Here is a 24,202-nt window from a genome sequence, read left to right as displayed (position 1 = left end):
GGGCCAAACCCTTCCCATTACCCCACATGGCGAAACGGAGAGCTGCCTTTTCCATTTTGTGCATTGTGCATGAACTTGGAGCTGCTTCAAAAAGGAAGTCAAGAAAAAAAAAAAAAGAAAAAAGAAGAAGTTATTTCAGATGTGTTTCCTGGGTTGTTGGTTTTAGTTTTGATGTTGACGTTTTCAGCCGAAGCCAAATGGCACGAAGCAAATGCAGCCCTGGCTGCAGCGTGCTGTTTCCCTGGCTGGCAGGGACACCTAGTGGGTAGGGCAATGTGTGCCGGGAAAAACACGCTCTCTTGACTTCCCACCAAGGGCAATATTTCATCTTCTGAGTCATGCTCCTGCCTAATTGACGCTCATGTTATCCTTAGGAATTAACACGGAGTTGGGAGGAGTTTACAGCCAAACCTCCTTCAAGGAAGGGTGATTGTAACGTGAGAAGGTGATCTGAACTGCATTGCCGAAACTACTGCTAACGGGAACGGCTGCCAGCCTGGCTTTAGTGCGACTTATTCTTTTGAAGCCTGTTACAGTCATAATAACACCTACACTGGCTCTGTGCGAGAGCTGACTCGGTGGTGGCATGATTCATCTCTGTCTGCACTTACGCATTTCATGGGGTATGGCATTGGAGCCACTTTTATTGTGTTGCAGACACCTACAAAATGACGTTTACTCCCGCTCTTAGTGGGATGGCTTCAGCAGAAAAAGCAGCAGGAAGCTTAAAAAGAAAAGGGAGGGCAGTGTGATCATCCACCCCCCCACCCCACCCCCGCCAAAACCAGCAGGGCTGTTCCATGTCAGGGCCGGACCCAAATCCGTCCTGCCTCCTCATTGCTAGTGGCCCAAGCCAGGTTTTGCCAGCCCTCGAGCTGTTTCCCAGATTGGCTGCTTGTTTGCATTCCCTTGGCACAAGGCTACGGACAACTTTTTTCCTGGCCTCTTCCCAAGCACCTGTCTGAGAGGGCTGGCGTGTGGATGCTACATTCCAAATCGAGGGCGTCCCTAAAATCCTCCAACCCATGCCAGAACCAGGGACGTTACATGTCTTGTGCAGGGAAAATCCAAGCCCTTTTATAAGCGTGTGATTTTTTTTTTTGTTGTTGTTGTTCAGGATAAATGCTTTTCCTCTGCAAGCTGCCAATTCTAGAGGCTGGGAAGGAGCATCCTCCCGCTCCCACTCTGGGGACGTAGGCCCTGAAGAGGTTCTTACACTTTAAGATGAACTGCAGCTTCTGAATCAGAGACAGATCACCTAAATAGCAGGAAGCAGTTACGCTCTGGACATTTTGAAATTGTCGCCTTCTGATCTAATTGCATGCTAGCAGTAAAACTGACACAGTTATTAAGTCCTTTTCTTTTTTTCATGTTTTACCAGGAATTCTATCTTAGGATGAATAGGTGCTTGCATCATTTCTCGCCTATGCGCTATATTAAGGAGCATCTACATCATCAGCAAATATTTTTGTTGTGCTGATACTGCGCACAAAGTCAAACACAAAGGTACAGAGCTATTTTTTTTTTTTTTTCCCCTGGACTCTCAACATAAATTGAGTGGCTCATTCCTCATCAGTTCCTCCATTAAAGAAGGAGACTTAATTCTCATTTAATGAAATTAATACATTTGAAGGAGGGGGTAAAAATTGCACCTTTCTGACATAGCTGCATTGACACAGTTTTGTAGCAGGACATAAATATCTGTATTCTAAATACTGATGATGGGAAGAAACAGTAGACAACATATTTAAGAAGACTTTGGCACTAGTAACCTGAATTCTTACATATAAGCTAGCAAAATGCCATTTATGCAAAATTATGATTATCAGTTTGTATACAAATAGATGAAAAAATTCTCAAAGTATTACTGCAAATGACTCGATGTCAAACTGGAAGTAAATTTCAAGAGAGTGTTCCGAGCAGATGTGCAGAGATCTTCAGGACTGATTTTAGTCAATATTTTTATTAGTGATTTGGAGGATAAATATAGAGTGCACTTATAAAATTTGCTCAGTCTGGCAGGCAGGATCAGAATGCAAAATGATAAATTGAAGAGATGGTCTCAGATCAACAAGATGAAGTTCACTAATGACAAGTATGAAGCGCTACACTGCAGAGGGAGATATCAAATGCATAAGTACAAAATGGGAAGTAATCAGCTCAGCGTCACTATGAGAAAATGATCTTGTGTGTATAGTGGCTCATAAATTAAATATGACTCAACAATGTGATTATGCTGCAAAAATTGCTAATCCCACCTGGAGTTCTGTTAACAGAAGTGTTGTGTGTGGAAGAGGAGAGACTGTGCAGGCATCAGGCTGGATGCCTGCGGCTCCTTAATTACAACCTGGGCACCCAAGTAGATCAGGCTGCCCGTCACCTCCCAGACCTTCCCTTTGCCCCTCTCCAGGCCCTTTACTCAGCCACAGCCTTTCTTTGCTGGCGTCCTCCATGAAGGATCCTTGACCACTTCTTCCCTTTGGAAAACATAGCCTATACTCCTGCTGCCTTGCACTGTTCCTTCTCACGGAAATAAATGACTGGTGACGCCAGGGCAGGTCTCCATACAGATCCTATAGGCACATAGAATTCCATATAGGCAACACGCACTGCTCAGGGGCCGCTCACAGGGACTCTGTCGAGGAGGACACGTGTCTCTGCAGAATTGCCGGCTTCTCGCAGCTTTGGCCTGAACCAAGGGAGTACCACACAGACGTGGGTGTCACTCGCAGACACAGCTTAGTTTGGAGGGGAAATAAATACATAAAAAATAAAAAGAAGGAGACAATCCCCTGAGAATTACCCCTGTCCCAGGCAAAAGAAGAAAGCCGAGGGAAATTATTGCATTTCATTGCCTCATCTTTTTTTCCACAGTGAAATTTTTGAAGGTTTTTCTTGTGTTTTTCTTTTGTTTTTTTTTCTTTTCTTTCTTTTTAAATCATCCATGATTTTATACTACACAGAACGATCTCCATTGCATCGTGTGACAGCCAGGGGAGCTGTAGCCGCTGCCCCGACCGCAGCAGGGCATTTACCGACATTAAAAGCCCTCCCTCCTTTTGTCGCTTTTGCAGTGTAACGGCAGGAAGGATCAGCCAGCGCTAACAAAAACACGAATATATGTTTCAGAAATCATAAACGGATCACCTAAAGACTTGTGGGGGTTTGGGTGGTTGCGCCCAAAAGCCCGGGGCCTACCGCTAGATGGCAAACTTTTATTTTTAAATTCTGGAGCTGCCGGCCACGAGCTGGGTGTCACCAGGGCTGGGGGCCCAGGGCCATGGCCATGGCCATCCCCATGGCCCCGCTACAGGCTGGTCGGGCCGCTGGCAGCCCCCCAGCTATCCCGCTTCTTCTGGGACACCCTCCGGCCAAAGATTTCCCTGTCGGCATGCTGCTCGCGTGCACAAAATAGCCCCAAGATGCTTCCCCAGGTGCTGCTTTCCCCAAAGCAGGGAACCAGTCGCTCTCCTGGCGTTTTTCTCCATATGGAGCATCCCGGTGATGACCTGAGCAAGGACATGGGGGACAGAGACCCAGGGAGTTTTTCAGTCAGGCTTGGGTGAGGAAGGGATGGGGACGGGGCTCTGCCAGGTAGGCCTCACCGGTGACTGGACGCCTTCCGAAGAACCACCACCCGTTCTCCTCCAGCCCTGGCTTTTCTCCCTCTCTTGGCCAGGGGCCGGGGCTGGGTGTGCTGGAGAACAGAGGAGCTTTTCAAGGCTGGAGACATTATATAGGGTGGGAAAAAGGCTTTTCTGCTCTTCTCTCCCTGATGATTATCTGGGAAAGCATTAAGAGGTAAGCTAAGAAAGCAACTCAACTGAACACGGTCTTCTCCAGATCTTTATCGATCCCTGAGGAAATGGGCACAAACTGCAAATCAGAGTGGTGCCAGCATCGCAAGCAAACCTCAGGTCTTACTGGTCCTTGCTGTATTGTGAGAAATAGTATTAGCACATAAAGTCTTACATATATTTTAGGAAATTCTTATAATATTGCCTAAATCAATCTTCATTTTCTTGTAAACGTCACGAAATTATTCATCTTCCCCGTCAGCCAAGCATGTTGCCTTATTTTAATCAGTAGATTTATCTCGGTGCGAAGAGGTGTCTTGGTGGATACTGCGAAACTCAACCCCAATTCTGAGATATATGCTCCTCTGTATAGAAATGAACCATTAGGTCACGTTTCTTGTACCACAGGTCTTAGGCCAAGAGCTGACCTGATGAGCAACACTGCTTCTAACATGGAGTCTGCAAGAAGTTTCAATGGAATAAATCACATTTCCTCCGCAAATACAGTTAACAATTCTGTGTAACACTACCAGGAAGACAGTTTCTTCACCACAGCAGATAATGTTTTTGTGGCAAAGCACGGTGGTTAACACAGCAACTTCTGCAAACCCTCGAAGTGTTTTCTTTGCATCTGTTATTTGTGACAGTCCTTTGAGATCTCTTAAAAGTCTTACTTACAAAGTCATTCAATACCCAGCAGTTGTGCTCTACACACCAAATCTCTTGCAGAATTTTGCAACATGTTATGCAAAATAGTGCATGCTTTTACTGGTTTGTTGTCTTTGAAACTGTATGGAATAAATGCCATGGGAGAAGACATATTCTTCATCTTCTATATTTTAATTATTTTCTGGTTGCCTGGTCCTACATCCAGCATCATTACCTGAAACCAAAATCAAAGACATTTCTTCCAGCTGATGAAGAGCTGGCTCCTCTCTATTGTCTTCAGAGCCTCCATTTTGAAGCCCAGACTTCCCAAGGATCTCCCCTGGCTCCACACAGCAGGGTTAATCACCTCATTTCAAAGTAATCTCCTGAAACAAATCTTTACCAACAAAAGCAATATTTCCTGACTAAAACTCAGGTGTTGCAGGAAGGTGAGGAGTTCAGAGTACCCTGGGGAAAAAAGGACTTTTATCCCCCTGGGGATAAAGGACTTCTGCTTCCAGGCCTCTTGGGGAAGCCCTTCCCCTGAGGTGTGGGCTGGTACAGCACCTTCAGAAGGAGGCCCCTGCCTAACTATTTGCTTTCTATAGGATAGGGATTTGCGGTTCCTCTAGCTCTTTCTGCAAATGGCTGCCCAGACTCATGTTTTCCAAGGTTTGATTTAAATGTCAGATCACCGAAAACAGAGGCAATCTAAGCCCAGATATGTCCTTCTCCCTCCCCTCCCAAGCTTATGGCTTGGGAACCACAAGCTCCATCCTGTGTTTTTTCTCTCTTCTCCTGCCATTTTGTCAGGACTGGGCAGAGATGTGTGATACCAGCAATACTTCTCATTAAGGTGGAAATTCAGTTTTAAATAACACAAAGCTAAGGCCAATGATGAAGAATTTTCCAAAGTTGTGTTTCCCTGGTGGACTCTTCCATCACTACCTTTCAGTAACAAGAATCACAGGGAGCTGAAAAGATTGATTTGGGGTCAAACGACAAATAAGTAATACATTATTACTTATTACTTCCTACAGGCGTAAGCTGAAAACTGCAAAGAAGGGTTTGGTATCAAAACGTATATTCATTTTTAACAGAGGAGGGCTAGCGTTGGGAAGGGTGAGGCTGTATATCCTTTGTTTTCAGTGTGAGGAAAGCATCAGGTAATTGCACAAAGGCAGGGATTTGCTTTGTTTCGTTTTAATCCTCTTTCATTCAATGCACTTACCTGTAGTCAGGATGAGCACGGAGGAGTCACACCAGCTACCTCCAGTAGCCCAGGACCTGTGGCAACCTGGGACACAATGCCCATACACTTTAACACTGGAGGAAAACAATCTTTGGGGTGTTAACAACCCTCTAACATCAAAAAAGCATTCACCGTGTGAGCGAGGGGAAGCGTCACGTAAGGGGTGAGCATTCCCACCCACTCAGTCAGGATCTCTCCAACGATAGGGACATGCCCCGCGGCTCTGAGCAGTCAAAAATATCAGGGAGGGGGAAACTATTCAGACAGCCTTCTTACATATTAGGAAGGAAAAAAGATCACAAACCAGGTTTGAATATATCCTTTCTTTTCCAAGTTATCTGTAATCGCCTTCTATGCAAGGAGAAGACAGCTGAAATGTAATCTGTCCATTAGAAACTACAACCTTGAAGAGTGTAGCTCGAGCAGTGAAAAAGTACCCGGGGAAGGACTGGCCCATGTCGTATAAGCAGCTGGATATCTGACAGCTCATTTGTTATTGCTGAAAGGTGCTGGTTGTGAGGGACGGAGCGGCTGACGGGGCTGGCTCTGCTGCCCGGACCAGTGGTCGTGGAAAGTCACAGCTGTTTCTCAGTGATTTCATAGCTTTTATGAAGTATACCAGTCACAAACTACTTCCCACTGGATAAATGTCTATGAGGCAAAACCTACCACCAATGGCACCGAATGATGAGTTAGCCAAGGGCAGGCACGGCATGATGATTATTCTGTTTTTCCCCGGTAATTCTTGTTCCACCACCTTACAGCTGAGGATCGCTGAAAAATACATTCAGCCTATGGAGGGAGCGCCCAGGATGCTCCACGTGGCAATCCCTGAAGGTATATGTTGCACCAAGCAGAGTCCCACCAAACATGCAAGTGCAGCGACAATCCAGTACGCTCTCCCCTGGTTAACCGTAGGGTTAGGGGGATGACTTTGTCTTTTGCCTTGTATTCCGAACCAGAACCACTTGCAGCAGGGAGCTGGTATTCAGCAAGGCCCCTGAGCTCTAGAGCAATTCAATCAGTCATACGGCACCTCCAGTTTAAAGCAGGCTGCCAGCTTGCGGTGCGCGGCACACGCCTCTGTTCATGCTGCCCACCAAATGTTTTGGCACACCTGCTTGTTACGCGTCATATTAGATCCAGGCCATCCGCCAAACTTTGCAGCTCAGACCCACTTCTCGCTGAACTTGACGTGGGGTCAAGAATTGTTTGAAACAAGACTGGCATTCCCCTGACTTGGCCTCTGTAAGCATTTTTAATTAACAGCTATCAACTCTTGTGTATTTGGGGCCATTAGCAACGTTGACTGAACGAATCTATTGAACCTTTAGGTAAGGGTGCCCAGATCTTTCATTTCTTAATTAACTTCAACCGTTGGCCTCAGCAGGTATCATTTAGTAGTGCTCACTTGAACGTTTGCAATTGTAGCTTGACAGAAGTTTTGAATTCAGAATTATATTGTTTATTATTTTTTCTCAGGTTGCTAAATAAGAACCATTTTATTTTATGTTATGGTACGGTCCGTTTGCCTGTTGCCCTACATATTATGCAAACAAATACCTAGGGTAATATAAACCCAGACATATTAAAAAAAATGTAATGAGTACTGGATGGAAAAAAGGGGAATAAATCTTTGAATTTTTCCAATAGGTTTTTTTTTTGTCCTTACTCAGAACAAAGCAATGTTTTAAGGTTGCAAAATTTTTCATGGAAGGGATTTCATTTTTCCATGTGTTCTTCCTGACACATCTTAAAGATGTTTTGATTTTCATTTACTATTTAATGTCAGATTCCTGAGGTGATGGAAAAAACAAAGAAATCAAACCAGTAATACCGGCGACTGTTTTACAGAGGGCTGTGTTAGCATTCCAACCATTCCCTTTATGCAGAAGGGTAGTAAATAAAATGAACTTTGAATGAAGAGCTGGTTTTATGAAAACCATTAATTGCTGATGCAAAAGGTACATGGGATTTAGGTTTAGCCAGGAAGGCAATAAAAATCCTTTACAATTATTTTTTAATTTTTAACTTTATACTTCCCCATCACGAGTCTGTAAAAGTGCAACATCCTTAATTGTTTTTCCATGTCCTGTGTAAAATACAAGGTATTGTATTAAAAAAAAAAAGCTTTTTCTTTTTTCAGTAATACTTTTTAATTCCCCGTCTCTCCTCCCCACCCCCCCACGTAATAGTCATATGTAGAGCGCGGAAAAGGGAAGGTCTGGTTTTGATCTCAGACTGGTATAAACTGGGAGTTAATCCATGGAATGGCTTGTATGACAATGTGAGAAAATGGTTGGGAGATCAGAGTTAAGGCTTCTGTTTCTAGGAAGACTCACTGAAGAGCCTATAGCTAGCTATTTTCCTGGGGAGTTGCTTCAGAGCTTTTCACATGCTTATTTTGATAATTTTTTTAAAATATGCTGACGTGAAAAAAAAGTTGAAAAAAAAAAAGATGTTTCTAATTCGAGACGTTTCAAGCGGTATCTTAAGGTTGAGTACAAAACAAACCATACATAAATAGTAGAAAACAGTCGCATCTTGTTGCCATGACAATGCCCTACTTATAACACATTAAGCTGATTCATGTCTTTTCTCACCTCACTGTTAATAAATTATGGTGGCTGATGAGAATTAAGCCAGCTGGAAGAGCCAGTGAATGTAAGCAGCAAATTAATTTACCACTTAATCGTGGCGTCCTTTAGGGGAATTATCCTCTACATAGCAAATAATATCTTACTATATGTAAAATGGTAGGAATAGGTTGAAATAGCTAATCTTTGTTTTCTTTGCAATACTGATGCATCACAGTTTATTGCTCCTGCTGTAGGCAGCAGCACCGACTTCAGTTGGTGGTGGACGGGTGTTGCATGGGCTCCTCCACTCCGTCAGTCAAGATTACAGGAATATGTCTTTAAAACACCGATTCCTCAAGTTTGGGTCATATTTTGTCATCTAAAGTGAGGGATGTTTGGTCAACAGCTGCTGAGGCATGTCACCTGCAATCCGGCACCTTTATGTTGAACTGGTGCGCCATGCCTACGTGTGCTGAGTTACAATAGGGACCATCGTTACGCAGCTGATGTGTGAATAGGGTTTATGCAGGACAAAGCGCAAGAGTTCAGGTGAAAGTAGGCATTGGTAAACAGTGATCAAAATTTAGGCTTCTTAACGTATATTCACAGTGGAAAAGATTCTCTCCTTTTTCTGTAGGAAGAGATTCCACAATGGTAATGGTGGAACTGAGTAAATGCTGTATAGCTCATAATAGCAGCCTTTGACAGAAACCAGCCGTACTTCATTCAAACCTTTGTCTCTATACTCACTTGAAGTCAATAAACTCTAACAGCTGGAGCTGGAGCTCTGTATTGGAGGACTTTCTGAGTCACAAGTGTAAGGCCCTTGAAAAATAGTAAGGGCTTACTCTTGGAAGCTGAAATCTGAGAAATGCTTACTGAATTCTACTTATAAATATTCTGTGATCTTCAAGTATTTGCTCAAATGTGGGAGTTTGATGGCTTTCCCTATATTTTTTCTCTGCTGACTTTTTGCAGTATTCTTCAATGCTTTCAGTTTTCTCTCAGCTGTAAATCAAACGCAAATTTTCTTTGGCCTTGCACTTTGGTGTGAGTTAACTGAAGAAACATTACCTGAGCAGTATCACTCGAGGAAGCCAGGTTAAGCAGTCACTCAGAATAGCTTGGCTAAGCTAAGACCTCCTCCTTTTGATTCCCAATTTCATCCATTTCTTTCAATGACATGAAAAATCCCTGTAGGCTGGCACCCGCTCAGCTGTCAAAATGCTTTTGAAATAGACTTTCATTTTGTCAGAAAAGTTTCCAATAGGCAACGGCATATTGTTCCGAATGCAAGGGTGTTTACAGACTTTCTAACAATTCTCATTGCATTGGAGATGTCTTCAGTAGCAGCTTTCCGGTAAATAATACGACGATAATGAACAAGCTCTACGCATCCAGACTTAACAGCAACTTAACAGATCCATGATATCCCTTGGTTATGAGAGCTGCAACACCCATTTTCCTTCTCACCGTAGAAGGTACACCACCTATAAACACGGTCCAGAAGTTACAGCTGCAGGTTGTTTTCATCAAATCTACGTCAGAAATAAATTTTTTAAATTGCCTTGAGGCTTGAAATTCTTAAGAGCAAATAGCTGCTAAAAACCTTGACATTACTCCCTTATGCTACAGACAGCAATGAGGAACTGAGTAAAGCCTTCAATGTCATGACTCCCTTCTGGTGCTCTGGAAAATGCAACCAACTTTCCCATATTCTCCCAAAGCTGCTCACATAGTTGTCTTGCGCACGGCGTTGTCATCTTAGGTGGGTTGAACTGACCGAATACAACATTCTCTCTGGGTATAAAATGTTTGTGACCTTCAGCTTGCAACTGTAGTGAGCTCAGTGTTGTCAGATGGCTTTTTCTGAAAGCTGTCTCCGGGGTTATCACAAAGTTGCCTCAATATTTGCCTTTTGATGGTCCCGCAAATACAGCCTCATCTCCAAGTGACACTGTTTTACTCTTCCACAAGAGGAGTAAGTTGCAAAGATGCCCTTTGCCTTCAGGTGGGGTATCAAGTTTGGTTCCTATCTTTACTGCTGGCCATTTTTCTTCTGCAGAGTAAGGCTGGGGGACACAGAGGGAGCGGGAATTTGCCCTGCAGGAGCCCTGGCCTGGAATCCCTCATCCTCCATACGCAGCATCCATATGAGAAGGCCGTCACTGTGTATTCCACTTTTTCCTGCTCTTTATGGTTCTACAGTCTTCCTTAGCCAAGCTCATCCAAGGGGATGCCAAACATACCTACTCCTGGCACCCCCTGACTCCCAGGACATACATTCAGAGTAGGAGAGGGGAAAGGGAGATACTCCAGCCCTAGTTCTTCTCAGTTAAATGGTGCTTGGGGTGCACAGTGGTTTCTCCCTCCACAAGGCTCAGAAAGAGAATCTCCCCTCCCCTGCCCCTACACATAGATGCAAACTGGGACATGATTAGAATTTACTTAATCTTTTTGGTTTTAAGCCATAAATTTCTGAGTATGCTCTCTGAAAGACTTTTGGAGAAGATCCACTGGATTATGCTGGGGATCTGAAGAGGTGATTCCCCCCCAGAATTTTGTTTTTATCATCATATAATAGCTCTGCTTTGTTTTGGGTAGGAGCGTTGGCAGTCTGCTACTGCGCAGCACAGCTGGAGAGCCGGAGCATGCAGCTGCAGTGCTCTATAGAGCTGACGGCTCCATGGGGATAGATCCCGCCGGCATCAATAGGCTTGGCCTCTTAGCGTCTAGACACTCCTACCCATCCTTTCACAGCAGGAAAATAGCCTAAACGATTATATGGATTTAGCAATTCAAAAGCTTGTCTGTGCGCCTCATCCAAAGGCTTTTGAGCTGTGAGGAAGATGCGTGCATACATTGGGAACTCTTGCTTTATTCTGTACGCAATCCTAAACTCTGTCTTGTTCAATTTCTGTAATGTTCCTATGCCCATCAGCTCCGTAGCAGTGTTAACGTTTCTTTCCTTTTATTCTGCACCAGCAGACCGGATGCTGGTGAAGAGGATGGACTGCTCTAAAATGCCTTTTTTCTATCTTTATCGGACAAGACTTGGGAACAGCTAAGAGTTCATAGTTAACAGAGCAAGAAGTATCATCAGCTTTAAGTCCGCAAAGCTGAAATTCCTAGACTTCTCGTTATTTCAAGGCACAATTCAAAGTTTTACACTAAAGATTTTTACCTAAGATGAATTTATTGCCAATTATTCTGGTTGCCTACTCTGAATTATGGAAAAAATAACACATGTGAGTGCTGCAGGAACATTCCATTGAGATATGCTTTAGAGTTTCTGAAAATTACAAGAACCAATGTGAAGCTAATTTCCAGCCTCTCAAACATGGCCTTGCAGTGGGCATTTGGGAAACTATGAATTAGTCTGTACCCTACTATTATTCTTCCCTCTCCTGTTTTGCGTTATGACACGAGTATTAACTATGGAAGGTGGCATCACACATGAAATCGAAACCCAAATCTCACAGAAGACAAATGAGTGCCGCCTCCTCTCCCTGACTTCCGTCACCCACCCTGCCCTGCCAGAGCATCAGCTGCTGCACATTGGCTTAAAATCACTCTCTTCCAGTGCAGCTGAGCACATCTATATCAGCTGACTGACCCTCTCGTGCAGCTTGGTGTGTGTGAAGGTCTATGGATTTCAAGGGCTGGAGCTGAAGGAAGGTGGTAAGCTGTTTCCATGTCTCCTTTTAATCATTTTTACTACTAAAAAATGTGAGTGAGAGGAGATTTGGTTAATTATTCTTGGGTTACTTCTAAAGCAGGTACTGGGTAGCTAATGAGAAAGAGGATGTGCTAGCAAATGTCTAAGCAGCTTCTGCTGGAGCCTTTTTATGGTGTGATGGGAAAAGTAATGGCAGAGAGGGCTTCATATTCTGAACAGATTGTGTTTCAGAGCAGATATTTCCTTCTGCATGTACTGAAAAAAAAAAAAAAACGCAACCAACAACACAGCAAAAAAACAGCCTCTGTGTGCGTAAAGGATTGCAGCCTCCAAAATCTGCCATTGCCTTCCTGCCTTTACCAAAAATGCTATTGGTTTGAATGTAGATATGTCTCCCTTAATGCATCTTGGATGTATGAGAAGTTTTTTCTGCTCTCTTCGAGCTCTTGTCCGCCTGTATCTCTGAAAGAGGGAGGCATTGGGCTGGGAGTCTTTATAGATCAGCTTGCAATCTTCTCGGTCTGTTTCAGTAAATAGTAGATGGAAATCATGAAAGGCAAAGCAAAAAAATCAATGCATTCAGTTGAATGACACTTAACACAAGGATTTCTGGCTTATCATAGAGGCTCATTTTAAAAAGCACTTTAGAGATAAAAGCTCCCCCCCATCCCCCCCGGCTTATTCTAGTTCATCTTCACAATAATGATTCTCTTCTTCAGTTCACATACTTCTATTTTACATTAAAATGAAACAGTTTTGTACTTTAAGATTGCAGAATCAGATTTACAGCTGCCATATTTTGGCTCGTCCTCATTTCCTCCAATACAGCTATGTACAGTGATATCAGCTTAGGGTCTGACTTCTTGTGTAGCTTTCTTAAAGGGAACGACATTAAAAAAACCCATAAAACTGTAAGTCTAAACACAGCAGCAAATTGTTCATTAGGGGCTTTGTAGACAGGTAATCTGCAACACCCTATGCTATTAATGCACCTTAAAATTATCTCCGAGTGGTTGTGTTGTCAAAATAATGCAGAAGGAAAATGAGTTTCCAGCCAACTTTTTATATGCAGAAACAGCTGAGCTCAAAATTACCAAACCAAAGTGTTTTAACTCAATATAAGCAGCGTTCTTATGTGAATGCACCAATATTATACACTAGTGTCAGGATATAAATGATAATCATACTCATAATTTTAAAAGTATTAGTGCTTCTGATGACTTTCGGTTTCCTGGGATACAGTACTGGGGAGGTCTAGTAGCTATTTTTCAGATATAAGCAGCCTGGTTGAAGTTGATTACTTCAGCACTTAGAACAAACGGTCTTAACATTGCCCTAATTTTGTGTGCAACTAGTGTTAGAAGATGTTGCCGATGAGCAAATGATAGCGCAGCCACCATATCAACAAGTGTCTGATCTTGCTTCCCAAGAAATAAGGGGATGTCTTCTCTTCAGCGGTTAGAAGCAAACCCAGATCTCCTGCTTTCCCATACTTTGATGTCTTATTCTTTGTGTGGTGGAGAGTCTCTTACCAGTGCAATTTACGGTCTCCTTAAGAGCTTCTTAGCCTTCATCCTTGTTTGTTTACAGTCACGTATGTGGCAATTACAGCCGTGACAGACGTTGTAGAAAGCATGCTGGGGAAGTGTGTCATTTCTGACTATCTCATTTGTGAGAGGAACCATTACTAGATGATGACCAGGTCCTCAAGGATTACAGGCCACCACAGAGTTTAAGAATTCCAGATCCATGCTACTTTGCAATGTTTTTGCCCGGAGACTGTACGACACTCTCTTTTTTCATCTTTAAAGATTTTTACATTGAAGGTAGCTGCATCAAAATAGAAAGTCTGGAGAATGTCAAAAACTGTGCAGAGTGAACTATGACTTCACTTTTTTTTTCCTTTTTCTTTTTTTTTTTTTTTTGGAGGGGGTAGGGTGGGTGGCTGATGTCTTCCATCCTGCAGAGCTGGGGAAACAACACGAGGCAGAATCCAGGGAGGAAGGCATAGCTAGGGTAACTGTAACTAATATCAAGCCTGGAATTTGGCCTCTGGTGAATAACCCTGTTCCTCGAGGCTCCTCGGGCAGTCCCTGCCTGTTGGAAAACCAGCAGCAGGGCTTGGGTGTAAAAGAGGGGATGTACAGCTGGTGACAGCACTGGGTACCGGCAGCTTCTTGGCTCTGCCAGTTACTGCTTGTCTCGCCGGAGTTCCCAAATGGGTCAACCCCAGTGCTGGGCTTGATTTCAATAGCACTGTTACCTAGGAACTAAGCCCGTCTCTTCCTTCCGCTGCTTGCTGGCTAAAAGGCTTAAGGGTGAAAGTTTTGCATGCATTTAAAAAAAAAAAAAAGAGAGAGAACTGGAAGGGACCCAGCTTGGTTAGCATTTCCAGACCACTGATAGTGCTATCAACTGGTCTGCAACATACGAGGGCCCCCAAAATCTCTGCTTGAGCAAATGTGGGCATTGCAAGACTCTGATAGTATTTTAAAGTCAGCACTGCGTAGTGTGTCCTGCTTGTCCTCTCTTGCAATAAAACACATGCTGAAAGGTGAGACCTAAAGTTCTCCTTCCCTGATCTGAATCTGTGGCAGAATAGTGTTATTGACTTGCTCCTGTGACAAAATCTGCACGGTGGCCAACAGCCGTGGTTTGGCCGTGCCACCGAGTGCTATTTGCCTTTTTGTTGTCGTCAGCAGTGTTAACCCTTAATGATCACAAAAAAGCATATATTCTTTCAGTACACACATACCCGTATCTCACTGCTGTGGGGTGAGACAGCATCTCCGTATGTGATACCTATTGCTATGAACGATCCTGGCTGTGCTTCAGCTGTTTTCATTAAGAAAGTCAGGATATTATCTATTGTTTGGCAGGCAGGTTTGGCTAACAATTTCCCATCTGCTTAGCGTTAAGCATGAAGCTTAAACAAAATTTTGGGTCATTAAAAGGATGCACTGGCTGCAGGTCAGCAGCAAAACCTTTACCAGGACTTTTTCTTACACACCTAAGGTGTTTGGTGCGCTTCTTTCATCTTGAAGGTAGATTGGTGTGTGGGGTTGACCCTGTCTGGACACCAGGTGCCCACCGAAGCTGCTCTGTCACTCCCTTCCTCAGCTGGACAGGGGTGAGAAAATATAACAAAAGGCTCTTGGGTTGAGGTAAGGACAAGGAGAGATCACTCACCAATTACTGTCAAGGCCAAAACAGACTTGAGTTGGGGAAAATTAATTTAATTTATTACCAATCCAGTCGGAGTAGGGTAATGAGAAATAAAAGATAAATCTTAAAACACCTCCCCCCCCAAGTCCTCTCCTTTCTTTATGGGCTCAACGTCACTCACAATTTTCTCTCCTTCCTCCCTGCTGTGGTATGGGGTCCTCCATGGGCTGCGGCTGGATGTCTGCTCCACCGTTAACCTCCATGTGCTGCAGGGAGCCAGCCTCACCGTGGTCTTCACCATGGGCTGCAGGGGAATCTCTGCTCTGGTGCCTAGAACACCTCCTCCCCCTCCTTCCTCACTGCAGGGTTGTTGTTCTTGCATATTCTCACTCCTCTCTTCTGGCTGCTGCCACTCAGGGTTTTTTTTTTTAACCTTCTTAAATATATTAACACAGAGGTACTACCACCGTGGCTGATGGGCTCGGCCTTGGCCAGCAGCTGGTTCGTCTTGGAGCTGGCTGGTGTTGGCTTTATTGCATCGGGGAAGCTTCTAGCAGCTTCTCAGAGAAACCACCCTTTTCTTCCCTAGGACGCCCAAAAGATGCATTGCCATAAGTTATCCAGAATTCTATGTGGAGAAATCTGAATTCAGAGAAACACAGTTTGAGATCTGTGTGCTTGAAGCCCTATGGCTTCTGTAGAGACACTTAGAATTTGGGGAAAATCGTTATGGTCAAGACATATTCTTCGAATTATTCAATCAGGAGCCTATGCTATGTAAAATCTCCCTGTTTGGTTCAGTCAAAGATGCTTTTTCTGTTTTGTTTTTTTTTTTTTTTTTGTAACCTTGCTGCTACTAAATCTTCTCTTTATTTTTCTCCCAGCTGACTCCTGTTTTCCTGCTTCTGTCCCTTTTCATGTTGTCTTGCTTCCCAGCGTACCCATCTCCTATTCCTTTCCAGTTAAAAGAGGTTTTCTCCTGCACGCTTTAACCTGGGTCTGGGCTTAGATTCTGCCACGTGCTCGGCAGCAGCACTGCCTTAAGGTGTTGCTGCCCTTGCCAGTGCTCACAGACCACACCACCATCCCCTGCTCCTGGATGGCACAGCATCGTCCTCTCCTAACCTGGTCCCGTGCTTGTGCCCTCAGCCGGTCTGGAGCACTCACTTGCCTTAAAAATTGTGTAATGCTTTCCTGGGTTCATTTTTCCTTTTTTTTCTTTCCCCAGTTGACTCAATCGTGATGGAGTCATGAACAAAGTTAAACGATGCAGCCCTAGAAGATATTACTTGACTTCTTAATTTTTATTCAATTTTTTTTTTCCCCTCCTGTGCTTTGGGTCTTATGTGTAACAGCAGAATCGGGGGAAAAAAAGATAAAATGAAGTGCTATAAATTTTGCTAGGCCTCTACAGCATCTTGAATGTAGCTCAGAAATCATGAGACTGTTTTTAAGATATTAAAGCTGGTTTTATTTTGTCTGGGTTTTTTAAGAAGTCCTTTGGATACCTTTGGGTCACTTCTTTAAGCTTTGCCTGTGACCATGAGGGCTAAAAACTTATCTTTTAAATGAAAACTGGAATTTTTGGATCATCACTTCAAACCACCAAATACTGCAAGGTGGGTAGTATGATTGTGAGAGATGCTAATTCTTTTGGTGTTCTCACTAACTATGTTTTTACAGCAACCCCCCCTGCATTGGAAGGTTTTGGTTTTTTGAATTATTCAGGCCAATCGCTCTCTCTTTTTATTTATTTTGATCTGTTGCTTTTGAACACAGCATATGTGCAACCTGTGACCACTGTAAATTTCATGAGGAATTGGGAATAAATATTCCCATACTTAGCAAGCACTGTTTGTTGTATCGACACCTCTCCTCCCTTCCCTGGGGCTATATGATCTCTCCCAAATCCTCGCCGCATGCGGCTGATCCAAATGCTATGTAATCCTTTTGAAGCAGTTTGGCTCATTTTGAATCAGCACAGCATTTTGTGTGCTTTTAACCTCCATACTGCACGCCACACCTGTAGGGGGGCTGCTAATCTAATTTTGATTCACAGTGGTGGCAACAAGCAGGTCACTTATGGAGTTAATGTCAGCTGCTCCACTAATTACTGTAGGAAAGTGATCCCATCATCCCGGATGAAAATGTCTAACTCCAGCCTACAAAGCACTTTCAGTGCACTAATTCTGTTAATGCTCCATTACTGCTTCATTTGAGCTGTGTAGTCCATCTCCCGAAGTGAGGTAGTAAATCCCCAACCAGTTCCAGAGCCTGGGAAAATGTACAGACAAAAACATTATTGACTGTGTTATTGGGCATTGTCTTCTGTTGGGCTTTGTTTGTTTCTTTTTTTGAAGTTTATTTAGACAGATCTGCCTTGGTAACTCTTAGCTTTTAGTAGCCTTAATCTTCAGCTCTACATCAAAGGGAGTTATATGCCAAAAAACCCACTGTGGACGTGGATCTGATCTCTCTGCTCCTTAGATACTGAAATATGAAATGGGAATATAAAGCTACACTATTGCAATACCTTAAAAATTATCAGGGTCTCGGAAAAGATGACAGTGCCAGGCAATAACCTCAAACACAGATGTAGAGGAACATCTTGAAACATCTGGGTAGGTATCCTTGGGCTTGAGATCTTGCAGTCTTCTCTTTGCATGAAAAGCTCCACAACAGCCTTGGCCCATGAGAAATAACCTGAGCACAACTGAGCGCTCTACAACAGTGAATGTCATGAAAATAACAGAGACATAATTCTTTGCTGTCTTCTGCCCAAGGTCCCCGCTACAGACATATGCATGTGCAAAGTGTCATATCTTCCTAAGTTTGGAAGGCTTTAATTTTCTTTCCATTGAAGTTAGTGAGGATCCTCACACTGGTGTCTCCAGAGTTTCCTTGGGCTTCTTCCAATCATCCTCACTGTCATTTCTCCTGAAGCCCAGATGTATGTCTCCTTTAAGATATACAAATTATTTCAGAAGTTATTGATGAGCAAAATCCTTTTGAAGAGCAGAAGGAAATCCTTAGCGTTGGGAGTTGCTGGTTGTCTTGGTTTGGAAAGGAGCTGTGTGCTCTAACAGAGACGTGTGCGCTGTGACAGATTAATAAACATGCTGAGGTGTCTGAGCTTCCTCTGGGCAGTCCCTGTTCGCTTTTCAGCTGAACTGCAAAGACTCTTGGAAAAACTTCATGAAAGTTGTGAGTGAAAGGCAATATGAAATCTCTCGAGCAGTTACCTTCTCAGCTATAGCACCAGCAGTGCTGAGGCCATCGAGGAGCTGAGGCTTGTCGTAGCTAGTGGGACAGCAAGGGCTGGACGATGGTGGCTCTTGCAGGAGCATCCGGTGACTGTTACCCCAGGCACTCCTTGCCTGATAGTCCCTCTGTGCCCAGTCTCCGGGATCTCTGTTAGCTGGATGTCCCTTGTACTGAGTCTTATGGAGTTCATGCCTAAATATTCACTCCAGGCTGCTCTTACCTTGCTGTTCCTCTTATTTTAAATATATGAACTGTATAAAAATATAGTAAATCATGATATTGTGCCTTAATCATATTGCATATCCTACAGTGAGCAGAACCTATTGCTTAAAGCACGCTTGTTCCGCATATATATATATATATATATAGAGCAATGTTCCTTCAGCCTTTTAAAACTTTATTTAAAACTTCTACTAAGAACTTTTTTTAAAAAAAAAAAAAACAAAAAAAAAACAAACCACAAACCAAAAAACTCCCTCCTGTTTCTAAAAAGAGGTTAAATATAAAAAATTGCTGCCTGAGTGGAACCATTATGTCAGTGCTTAGGAACCAGTGAAGTGAATAGTTACAGATGAGGCTGGAATGGAGCCTTACTAATAGGCCATGCTGCCCGTATACACTATCAGACTATGATATGGGTATATTTATACAGCTATACTTAAAACATCTCATGTGAGAAGGCGAGTTAGTGTCACAATAAATACTGTGATATGGTCTGAAGGCGTGGATATGCCTTGTTTTGCAATACTTGATTATATGTGACACAAGGTGTTTACTGTCTCCCGTTATGTAGAGTGTGATTAATGCATACTTGGAAAAACAGCATCTCTATTTCCCATATGGAATGATCACCATGACAGATACATTTGTATGAGCCCAGCAGACGACATACCTCCAAAGAGACGAGGCTAACGTTGGGAGCATGATGTGAAGCTGTGCCCCCTCCTGCCGGACGGGAGCTCATGCCTTTAATTCCTACTGTTTCACAAGGCTGCCTTGGCTGGGCTCTGCTTGCTCCCGCTGCCGGCTCTGCCGGGCTGCCTTCTGGCAGATGGCTGATTACCATAAAGAGGAGCCGGCACGTGGTGGCCGCTGTGTGCGTGTCCTGGCGTAACCAAGCACCGCGCAGCTGTAGCTAAGCACGTGAAAGCGGCACTCGTCTTCCCACCGATGCCGGGTTCGACCTTTCAAGTGGGGGAAAAACTGGTGGTGTCGCTCGGAGCAGATGGTGAACAGGAGCTTGGTGAAACATCTGTGATGTCGTGTTTAAAAAGTCCCGTCAGGCTCTTTGTGGGCTGGAGAGGTGTCACCAAGATACCACCATTTCTCCTCATTCAAAAGGTGAGCTGCCGCTAAGGGTAGTGCATGGATGGTGTGGGGTGGAAAATGTGACCCTGCTTCTGCTTAAGAAATGGTCAGCATTGCTCTGTGACTTCCTGAGCTTAACAAACCATACAGGTGGAATATAGACTATCATCTTCCGTGATACAGTGTGCGCTTTGGCATTGTATGTGGCCAAATCATCCAGCAAAAACTTAAATGTTCAAAGCGCGGTGGTCACAGGGTGTCCTTTGGATGCCCTCAGGCAAGACGTTGCACGTGTGGATTACTTGCCGGCTGTGGGACAACAGCAAATGGGAGTTTGACAAACTCACACTTGTTCAGTCATTCTCATGAGCCTCTTAAATCCTTTGCATTGTGTTTAACAAATTCAACCCGATTGAAGAATCAAGTGCATTAGTTCTTCTACTTCATTTTCCAGAGGAGGTGAAGGTGTTTATGCAGAAAATGGGTGTCACTGTAGGACGTGTTGGGGAATCTGGCTGTATGACTTCTGCTATGAAAATTGCTGTATCAACTACTAAGTCACCCATACCTATCCATGGACACTGCTGTGCGTAGCCGAGGTGGCCCCTGGCTGTTGAATAAATGGTGTCAGGGCTGATTTAGGCAGGGGACGGGACTTTCCCTGCTCTGCAGGGGATGGTCTGGGAGGGACAGTGGAGACTTAAAGCAACAGAAGTGACAAAAGGAGCATTTAGATGGGTTTGGGGGGAAAGGCTGAAACCAATAGGAAGTTTTAATTGTTGCAGAGGGTCTCACGTTGCTGGGGGGACTAAGCCGGGTGAGAGAGAACAAGCTGTGTGCTAGTGGCTGTCCTGCTTGACATCTCTCGATCCTGTGAATGACAAGGGACAGCATGGCCTTCCATTTAGGATGTTTGTATTTCTGCTAGTGGTCTCTGAGCTTGCACTGGTTTTCCAGTTGTGTGATTTGGTTTGCGTGTTCATCTGCACCTAAAGTACTGCTCTTGAAGTATTGTCCCTCTTTCAGCCACCTCCGATGCTTTGGATTATCACTTCTACCAGTATTCTTACATCCTCCAACTTTTCCTGGTAATCTGCGAGATTCCTGGAAATCTTGACTCCTATGCCAAGAAGCGTGCCTCATCTTGTGTGTGGTGGGCCTGGCTTGCCCAGGATGCACCCTTAACATCAGTCCATGTGCACATGGTGTGGGCAGTGCCTCCTGGAAGTACGAGGCTCTCTGTGTACGTGCAGCGGGGTGCTGCTTTTCTGCCTGCAGATTTTAGCAGGTATGCCTTAGGTGGGTATCTGGAAGAGACCCCACTTCAGCTGCAGAGAGGACTTTGGGATTGGACTATTCTCTAGCTGAGAAAAGTGACAGACAGGCTTGTCACGAAGAAGTGCCCTGACAGGGAGAGCGGTTGGCAAGAGAGCTGTTATTCTTCCCAGCAAAACATGCAAGAGGCTGAGGAGGAGCCAACAAAAGGCACGAGGAAGCTGTCATCGCCCTTAACTATTATCTGGTTGTTTTATTTCCCAAGGAATGTAACAAGCCCATATTTACCTGTGATATCTACGCGGCGCCTCTGTGTGTTTCATCATGGCGGCCTGAAGTGACATAGGGATGTGCCCCTTTGTCCCTTCCCCTGGATGTAACAGGACATCAAAGACGGCAAATATACCTAATGAGTATTCCTTCCCTTTGGTGGCTCCGTGGCACTAGCCCAGATAACGTATATGTGTGGTTGTAAAAATGTGAATGAAAAGAAACGTAACAGCGCACAGTGACATTAACTTAAGCGCTGAATTACCTCCGTGAAGAGCAGGATAAAGGATGACTGACTGTTTTGGGTACAGCACCTGTCGTCTGCAGCAGTGGGAATGGGATCGCTATGGAGTTAATTCATGGAGTGAATCACGCGTCCCCAGAGACATAGGTGGATCCATCCCGATGGATGGTGTGAGCATCCATGGCAATTTATTCTCTTTGGAGTCGCTGAGCCTCGCTCCCATAGCGAAAGCAGCTTCCTCGTGTGTGGTGGTGCTTCTGCTGGCTTCAGCTGAAGTGGGGGACAACTTGGGTACCTTGAGAAGCAGCAAGGTGTGCCAGGGACTTTGCCTCCCCCCTGCCTTGCATGTTCCCAAGCCTACACCCAACCCGCCGTGTTCCCACCGCGGCGCCCATCTGCCCCGTATTTGCCATTCTTTGCTCCTGCTGGCATCACTAGAGTCCCTCACCCACCGTAGTGAGATATCTGGCTCTTAAAACTTCAAGCATTAAAAACTACTGGAACACTTAAAAATAAAGCATGAGAGTGCCGTGCTCACCAGACTACCTGCTTTTTCCTGTTTAGTCCTCTATCACCGGTTCTGTTGTGTGCACTTAGGAAAAAGCTGTTTGTGTCTTCGGCATTAATTGTGCTTGTTAAACGCCGTTCTTATCTTACTCAATTAGCTCGACAAATTCCTGGCCCTAAAATGAGTTGTCCGTAGCGGGATCTGCTAGAGAGCAAACCCACCAGCAACAGGTACCGCTGGGAGCTGCTGCCGCTCCAAGCGACGTAGGCAGTCCTCTCTATGTGCAATACTTGGAAGTCATCATTTTTGCTAATCAAATATAAGGCGTTCAGGCTGATTGTTAGGTTTCATCTGATCACAAGGCAGGCCGTTATTAATCCCTTATCAATGTAGTGCTTTTGATTGAAATCTGTCTTTCTGGTTTTTATTTTTTTCTCTCTCTCTCTTCCCCCCCTTTCCTCGCTGGACATAACAGACAATGGAAGGGATAGGGCCAAACTGCTCTTCTGCAGACAAGAAGCTAATTGTCTAAAAACAACACGTCATTCAAGACCATGGGAGATTGAGGACAGTGGCAGGAGGATGAATATACAAAAGTGCCTACTGTTAAGGCCACAGCTTTAAGTGTTTAAATTCAAATCACATTCCCATTTGAGGTTCAAATTTATAGCAAGAACACACGCACAAGGGTTTCAGTGTTTTATATAAATTTCATCCGACTTCTCAGGGTATTCCTGATGGCAGCACATCAGAGCTGAGTGCAAGGGAGACTTGCTTTCCTTGCTGTATGAAGCAAAAATATTGAAGTAGGTTATTTTGGTTTGGGTTGGGTTTATGTGCTCTGTGTTAGTAAATAGAGCAGCCTGTCATATCTAGGCTCTGGTTTTCCGATTGCGAGCTTAGTCCTTGGCTCGAAACGCTATTGTTCTTGGACCTTTGCCTTGAGCTGAAGGGCTCAGATGTGGGGAGGAAGAAGAGAACCAAGCTAAAAATAAAGTGAAACAAAATGCTGTTTATTGCTATGGAGTAGATAATGCTTTCCTAGATGTCTCGGCAGCCCCGTCCTTGCAGGCAGTGCGGACTGGCACAGTTTGCTTTCACACGCGAGGTGAATGTCTGTATCCCCTACTGCCTGCCTGATATTTTGCTCTGTGCTTTAACTTGTGTTTGCTTGTGCCTGTCACGGCACCAGAGAGAGAAACAGGCTTCGCTTGCCACTACGTGTCAAGCAAAGAACATTTGCCTCGCAGATGTAAGAGGCAGGTCAAGTTCCTTTGCTCCTTCGCATCCCTCGCTGCGACCCCACGGTGCCCGCTCCTGCCATGGGCCTGTATGGATGGGAGATGCCGAGACCCACACCGGCGTTTTGATAAAGTCTGTGGCACGCAATACCTGTGCGTACACATGCACGCTTTGCCCAGAACAATATCTTTGCTGCAAGCAGGCTCTGTCTCTTTTTACTTACCCACCTTCCCAACCAGGCATCCCACGGAGCACTGAAGGCTGCAGATGTGAGGCGGTGAAGGAGGTATTTCTGCACCCAGGGCTGCAGCACTCGCCTTTGTGCACGCAGGAGCTCAGCAGATGTTAGATCACTTCTGGGAACAATGAGAGTATCCCCAATTACATCAGATGAGCTGTAAACTAGATGCGAGGCAACTGCCACTAGTCAGGATTTAGAAGAAAGCTTCTTTTGGACAGGACATTCCCTCCTTGCCCATTTTCAGGCTTTGAGTATGTGCCACTACACCCTCTGCTATGAAAGCCTGTCGGTGCTGGGTTTGAATATAGGTGCTACAGAAGCAGGTAAAATATCCAGACGTTGAAATATTTTCCATGAAAATCACTCAGCTGAGGTTATCTCTATATATCAGCATCCACCATCACACAGATAAACAGCGGCCAAGGAAAGGCATCCTCTGCCTCTCTCCAGCCACGCTTCTCTTTCACTGATAGAACATTCCTGAAGGTTTATAAGTTCAAACAAATGGATAAAGAGTTTCTGTCAGCAATGTGGTTTTAGTCAGATTGTTGTGAATAGTTTATGCACAGTATCAAGAGCATGAGGTGCTCAATTTCTGAAATATTTGAACAAGCAGAACATTGGAACCATTCAAACTTTGGGTTTAGCACCTCAGGAATGACACACTGTGCACTTTTAGACATCTCAGAGACCTATTGATAATAATATTTCTCTGTGTGAGTAAAACACA

At 44.3% G+C, this 24,202-nt stretch overlaps 1 protein-coding gene across 3 annotated transcripts in view; it reads left to right on the top strand.

Moving 5' to 3' along the window:
- Nucleotides 1-11,857: 11,857 nt before the first annotated feature.
- Nucleotides 11,858-24,202, top strand: part of FOXN2 (forkhead box N2) — a 66,772-nt gene continuing 54,427 nt past the window's right edge. Inside the window, exon 1 of one of the 3 annotated variants that reach the window (XM_074578907.1) lies at nucleotides 11,858-11,954. The gene's annotated coding sequence lies outside the window, so the exon portion shown is untranslated. Of the gene's footprint in view, nucleotides 11,958-24,202 lie in introns of all 3 variants that reach the window. The other 2 variants (XM_074578909.1, XM_074578911.1) reach the window with 2 other exon arrangements.

This window comes from Larus michahellis, chromosome 3, assembly GCF_964199755.1.
Source record: "Larus michahellis chromosome 3, bLarMic1.1, whole genome shotgun sequence".
Lineage (NCBI taxonomy): Eukaryota > Metazoa > Chordata > Aves > Charadriiformes > Laridae > Larus > Larus michahellis.
This window is presented reverse-complemented; position numbering and strand designations above follow the sequence as displayed.